The sequence below is a fragment of the Pseudorca crassidens genome, chromosome 7 (genome assembly GCF_039906515.1).
Source record: "Pseudorca crassidens isolate mPseCra1 chromosome 7, mPseCra1.hap1, whole genome shotgun sequence".
In the NCBI taxonomy this organism is placed as follows: Eukaryota; Metazoa; Chordata; class Mammalia; order Artiodactyla; family Delphinidae; genus Pseudorca; species Pseudorca crassidens.
The window spans coordinates 27,283,939-27,290,867 of record NC_090302.1 but is presented as its reverse complement, the minus strand read 5'-3'; the positions used below and the strand labels follow the sequence as shown (position 1 = coordinate 27,290,867).

The following is a 6,929-nucleotide window of genomic DNA, read 5'->3' as shown; positions in this document are numbered from 1 at the left end:
TATAGTATCGTGTCATCTGCAAACAGTGACAGTTTTACTTCTTCTTTTCCAATTTGCATTCCTTTTATTTCTTTTTCTTCTCTGATTGCCATGGCTGGAACTTCCAAAACTATGTTGAATAAAAGTGGTGAGACTGGACATTCTTGTCTTGTTCCTGATCTTGGAGGAAATGCTTTCAGTTTTTCACTGTTGAGAATGATGTTAGCTGTGGGTTTGTCATATATGGCCTTTATTATGTTGAGGTAGGTTTCCTCTATGCCCACTTTCTGGAGAGTTTTTTTTTTCCTTTGGTCATAAATGGGTGTTGAATTTTTTCAAAAGCTTTTTTTGCATCTACTGAGATGATCATGTGTTTTTTGTTCCTCAGTTTGTTGATGTGTATCACACTGATTGATTTGCACATATTGAAGAATCTTTGCATCCCTGGGATAAACCCCACTTGATCATGGTGTATGATCCTTTTAATGTGTTGTTGGATTCGGCTTGCTAGTATTTTGTTGAGGATTTTTGCATCTATATTCATCAGTGATACTGGCCTGTAAGTTTCCTTTTTTATGATATCTTTCTCTGGTTTTGGTATCAGGGTGATGGTGGTCTCAGAATGAGCTTGGGAGTGTTCCTTCCTCTGCAGTTTTTTGGGAGAGTTTTTTTTGTTTTTGTTTTTTTATTTGTTTGTTTTGGCTGTGTTGGGTCTTCTTTGCTGTGTGCAGACTTTCTCTAGTTATGGTGAGCAGGGGCTACTGTTCGTTGTGGTACGTGGGCTTCTCATTGCAGAAGCAGTTGGCTCAGCAGTTGTGGTACACAGGCCCTAGAGCATGCGGGCTCAGTAGTTGTGGTTCGTGGGCTCTAGAGCTCAGGCTCAGTAGTTGTGGCACACGGGCTTAGTTGCTCCGTGGCAAATAGGATCTCTCCGGACCAGGGATTGAACCCGTGTCCCCTGCATTGGCAGGGAGATTCTTAACCACTTCATCAGAGGGAAGTCCCTGGAAGAGTTTCAGAAGGATAGGAACTCTTCTCTAACTGTTTGATAGAATTTGCCTGTGAGGCCATCTGGTTCTGGACTTTTGTTTGTTGGAAGTTTTAAAATCACAGTTTCAATTTCAGTACTTGCAATCAGTCTGTTCATATTTTCTATTTCTTCCTGGATCATTCCTGGAAGATTGTACTTTTCTAAGTATTTGTCCATTTCTTCTAGGTTGTACATTCTATTGGCATATAGTTGCTTGTAGTAGTCTCTTATGATCCTTTGTATATCTGTGGTGTGAGTTCTAACTTCTTTTTCATTTCTAGTTTTATTGATTTGAGCTCTCTCCCATTTTTTCCTGATGAGTCTAGCTAAAGGTTTATCAATTTTCTTTATCTTTTCAGTGAACTAGCTGATTTCATTGATCTTTTCTGCTCTTTTCTTTGTCTCTATTTCATTTATTTCTGCTCTGATCTTTATGATTTCTTTCCTTCTACTAACTTTGGGTTTTGTTTGTTCTTCTTTCTCTAGTTGCTTTTGTTGTAAGGTTAGGTTTTTATTTGAGATTTTTCTTGTTTCCTGAAGTTAGTGTTCACTTTTCTTCAATCTTTTTTCTTTTTGTTCCTCTGGTTTAATAATTTCAGTGTCCTATCTTCAGTTTTGCTGATTATGTCTTCTGCCTGCTCAAATTTGTCTTTGACCCTCTATAGTAAATTTTAAATTTCATTTATTGTACTTTTCTGCTCCATTATTTCTTTTCTGTTTTTTAGGTTTTCCATCTCTTTATTGATATTTCCATTTTTTTCACACATTGTTGACTTGGCTTTCTCCACATCTTCTTTTAGTTTTTGAGCATCTTTAAGACTGTTGTTTTAAAGTTTTCATCTAGTAGATCTGCCACCAGGTCTTTTTCAGGGACAGTTTCTGTTTATTTATTTTTTCCTTTGAATGAGTCATACTTTTCTTTTTCTTTTGTGAATTTTGTTGACAGCTGGACATTTGAATCTAATAACGTTGTAAATGCAAATCAGGTTCTCCCCCTTCCCTAGGGTTTGCTGGTTTATAAAAAAAATGTTTTTATTACTTTGTTTTTTCTTTTGTTTGTTGCAGATTATTTTTGTGTCAAGGATTAGCCTGAGGAATAAATGTAATGTCTTCTAATGTCTATTTTCAGCCTGTCCCCTTTCCTGGGCATGCACAGTCACTTTCTCATTTCCTCCACAGATGCAGTTGTTTTTGAATGTCCTAGAAAAAAGGGCACTGGACCTTCATATCACCTAGAAGTCATTTAATCCATAGGGGGAGGGACTTCCAACAATGGGGGGTGGTGCAACAAAAATGGCTCCCTACCTCTTTGTCTGCACCTTTGTGATCAACAGCATCAATCAGCAGTCAAAGCACAGATCCCTGATAATTGGAGGACAGGGTCTCTCTCTCTCTCTCTCCCCCCACACACTTTTTTTTTTTTTTGGCCAACCCTGGCTCCTGCAAGTTATGTGCAGGTTGTTCCTGCAATACATGCACAGCTGCTTGCCAGAGGGCTAGGGGTGGGGGAATAGGTAGCTGCTACTGTGCTAAGAGCTGAAACTGACCAAAATTAACCATAAAAAGAAACTACCTGTGAATTATTGGAGTCCCAAAAGAAGAAGAAAGGTAGAAGAGGGAAGAAAGTTTATTTAAGGAGATAATGGATGAGAATGTCCCAAATCTGGGGAGAAATATAGATATTCAAGTTCATGAAGCTCATAGGTCATCAAATGATCTCAAATTAAAAGTGATTATTCTCCAAGACACATTATAATAAAACTGTCAAAAATTAAAGACAAAAAGAGAATCTTAAAAGCAGCAAGAGGGAAGAAAGTTGTAACTTACAAGGGAACTCCCATAAGCCTTCCAGGAGAATTCTCAGCAGAAACCTTGCAGGCTAGGAGAGAGTAGAATGATATATTCAAAGTGAAATATATACAACTGAAAGAAAAAACTGAAAGAAAAAATTCATGTCTAACTGGCAAAGCTGTCTTTCACAAATCAAAGAGATATAAACATTTTCCCAGACAAACAAAAGCTGGATGGAGTTGATCACCCCTAGATCTGCCTTGTAAGAAATGCTGAAAGAAGTTATTCAAGCTGAAATGAAAATATGCTAATGAATAACATGAAAACATGAAAGGATGTTAATTAGTAGCATGAAAACATGAAAATATACAGGAAAAGGTAAGTATGTAGTCGAAATCAGATTACTCTAATACTGTAATATAGTGGTGTGCTAACCACTTAACTCTAGTATAAATGTTAAAGGGCAAAAGTATTAAAAATAATTGTAGCTATAATAATTTATGAATACACAATATAAAAAGGGATAAATTGTGATATCGGAAACAAAAGGGGGGAAGTAAAAGGGTGGAATTTTTGTATGTGATTGAAGATAAGTCATTATCAGTGTAAAATAGACTGCTATATCTATAAAATGTTTTATGTGAACCTCATGGTAACCATAAAACAGAAACCTACAGTAGATACACAAAAGGTTAAGAGAAGAGAAAGCATATCAAAATGAAAAATCATCAGTTCACAAAGGAAGGTAGTAAGAGAAGAGCAAGGGAATAAGGGAACTACAAAACAGCCAGAAAACAATAAGATGTCATTAGTAAGTCCTCACTTGATTAGTAAGTCATCAAAAATTACTCTACTTGTAAATGGATTAAATTATCCAATGGAAAGTCATAGAGTGGCTAGGTGGATAAGAAAATAAGACCCATCTGTATCTGCCTACAAGAGATTCACTTAAACTTTAAGTATACACGTATGATGAAAGTGAAGAGATAGGAAAAAATATTTCATGTAAGTGGAAACCAAGAGAGCAGGGGTAACAATACTTATATCAGACAAAATAGACTTTAAGCTTTAAGTCAAAAACAGCAACAAGAGACAAAGAAGGTCATTAACTAATGATAAAGGGGACACTTCATTAAGAGGTTATAGCAGTTGTAAATATATATGCACCCAACATCAGAGCACCTAGATATATGAAGCAAATACTAACAGATCTGAAGGGAGTAAGAAACACTACAGTAATAGTAGGAACTTCAATCCTGTACTTTCAACAATGCATAGATCATCCAGACAGAAAATCAATAAGAAAACAGTGGTTTTGGACAACATTATAGACAAAATGGGCCTAACAGATGTATACAGACTATTCCATCTAACAGCAGCAGACCATCCTTCTCAAAGGCATTTGGAAAATTCTCCATCATAGATCATATGGTAGGCCACAAAACAAGTCTCAACAAGTTTAAGAAGATACAAAACATTGCTGAAAGAAATTAAAGGAGACCCAAATAAATGGAAAGATATCATGCATTAGAAGAAAGACTTAATGTTAAGATGGCAGTATGTCCCAAAGCAACCTACAAATTCAGTGCAATCCCTATGGAAGTTCCAATAATCTTTTTATGCAAAAAATGGAAAGGCTGGTCCTAAATTCATATGGAGGTTATGTATGAGCTCAACAACATGGACTTCTCACCAAGGCCAACTTGGCTATACTGCTGCTGAGTGCCCAACCTGCCAGCAGTAGAGAGCGATACTGAGCTTCCAGTATGGCACCGGTTTGATTACACTGGACTGCTTCCATCATGGAAGGGGCAGCACTTTATCCTTATTGGAATAGACACTTTGGACATGGATTTGATTTCCCTGAATGCAAAGCTTCTGCTAAATCTATCATCCTTGGGTTTACAGAATGCCTTATATACCATCATAGTATTCCACATAGCATTTCTTCTGATAAAGGAATTCCCTTCACAGCAAATAAAGTTCAACAGCTGGCCCATGCTCATGATAATTCACTGGTCTTACTATGTTCCCCAAGCCTCTCTCTTGTGTCTCATCTCTGCCCTCTGCTGGTTCAAGGGCTCAGGTTCTAAGCCTCGTTTAAGCATTGCAAGAAAAGCACATCAGATAGGGACCCAGAACACCCCTAACATTGTTTATAAACTGGGTTAACGGAAGTTCCACTTGGTTTCAGAAGTTCTTAATTACCCCAAAGAAGGCAATTTCCACATCTACTATCACAAGAACAAATGAAAAAAAAATCTACTCTAGAAAAGCAAGGAAAGTGAGTAATATATTGATTGGCATTCTTTTGGATCCTGTCATCTCTTCACAGAGTGACACTGAAGTTATAGGCTTACATTCCCTCACTGAGGGATGCCATTCAAGCCACCCTTGGATGAGCAGACTGAGAGAAACAGGCTCAGGGCTGTGCATGTGTACACGCCCGCATCTCCTTGCCGTAAATCCAGCTTTTTCCATCCCTGAGTTCATAGAGTGCTGTGCTTGTTTAGATGGAATTGGAAGATAAGAAGCTGGGATCTCAGCCATGCAGGGTGGGAGAAACCAGCAAGCTAAGACTGAGTACAGGGCCAAGGAGGTTAACTCACCAATGAGGAGGGTCCTCGTGGATGATTCTCTAAAGGGTGTTGTGGATTGGGGCTTGCTCCACTTGTATTAGTTGGATAGGCCAACTGTAGTAACCAAAGTCTCCATGATGTATAATGGCTCAAATACATTCAAGTTTATTTTCACTCACAAGAAGAGTTCAAGACATTTCAAGTTGGTGGGGAACTATGCCCTGCACAGGCATTCAGGGAGCCAGGCTGACAGGCTTTGCAATTTAAAAAAATTGAAGTAGAGTTGATTTACAATATTGTGTTAGTTTCAGGTGTACAGCAAAGTGATTCAGTTATTTTTTTCATATTATATTCCATTATAGGTTATTAAAAAATGGAATGCTTCATGAATTTGCGTGGCATCTTTGTGCAGGGGTCCATGCTAATCTTCTCTGTATTGGTCCAATTTTAGTATATGTGCTGCTGAAGTGAGCACGACTTTGCCTTTTTTTTAAATTAATTTATTTTATTTTATTATTTATTTTTGGCCACATTGGGTCTTCGTTGCTGCACGCGGGCGTTCTCCAGTTGCAGCGAGCGGGGGCTACTTTTCGTTGTGGTGCACAGGCTGCTCATTGCGGAGGCTTCTCTTGTTGTGGAGCATGGGCTCTAGGCGTGTGGGCTCAGTAGTTGTGGCGCCCAGGCTTAGTTGCTCTGCGGCATGTGGGATCTTCCCGGACCAGGGCTCAAACCTGTGTCCCCTGCGTTGGCAGGTGGATTCTTAACCACTGCACCACCAGGGAAGCCCCACTTTGCCATTTTTAATAAACAACTCTCAAGGTTGCCCTGGAAGGGGAAAGAGGCACATACGAGGTTTTTATGGGCTAAACTTGGAATACCATTTCTTACTTCCCTTTGGTAAAACTAAATCATAGAGTCACATCTAACTGCAAGAGAGACTGGAAGAAGAGATAAATTTGGTGAGGACTAGTAATGTTGGACACAGCGTCTGTATCCAGGGGACAGTGTTGTGGTGTCTGGAGCAGGGCAGCAGGGGCTAAAGCCAAGATTTTGCTGGAATTTAGACAGGAGCTAGTATTCTGTTTGCACTGTTCTGCCCAGTTTGAAGTAAGATGTTAGCCAGCTGCAGGTGTGGAGATGGTTTTGGTGTTGGGACGGTTATGCATGCGAGTGTCCAGGCCCTGGAAAAAGGGGGCTCCAGGAATCAAGTAGGGTGAGATTCCCAGACCTGAACCGCAAGAACTGAGATTCAAGTCCAGGCTCTAGTGGTGATATTAAAGTCCAGTAATATGGACAGAGATTTGGGAGAAGGCTTACATGTGAGGGCTTACCTTGCAGATTCTTTGCCTATGACAGCAAAACTTAATTCCAGGTACCCCCTGCTATTGGGCTTTGGACTGTTTGGGTCAGGCTTGGTTCTGGGATAGTTTGGGGAGAGTCCTCCTCCTGATTTTCTTTAGCACCGTCTTTTCCAGAAGGGCACTCACGTATGCCCTTCAAAGAGCTTCAGATCCTCAGAAGAAAGGAGTCCTGGTACATGTGGCTTCCTC

At 39.4% G+C, this 6,929-nt stretch overlaps 1 non-coding gene across 1 annotated transcript; it reads right to left on the bottom strand.

The window, feature by feature from the left end:
• Positions 1-5,746: 5,746 nt before the first annotated feature.
• On the bottom strand, positions 5,747-5,854 carry LOC137228489 (U6 spliceosomal RNA). Its single transcript, XR_010945279.1, has one exon. It is a non-coding gene; the product is annotated as a U6 spliceosomal RNA (small nuclear RNA).
• Positions 5,855-6,929: the final 1,075 nt, after the last annotated feature.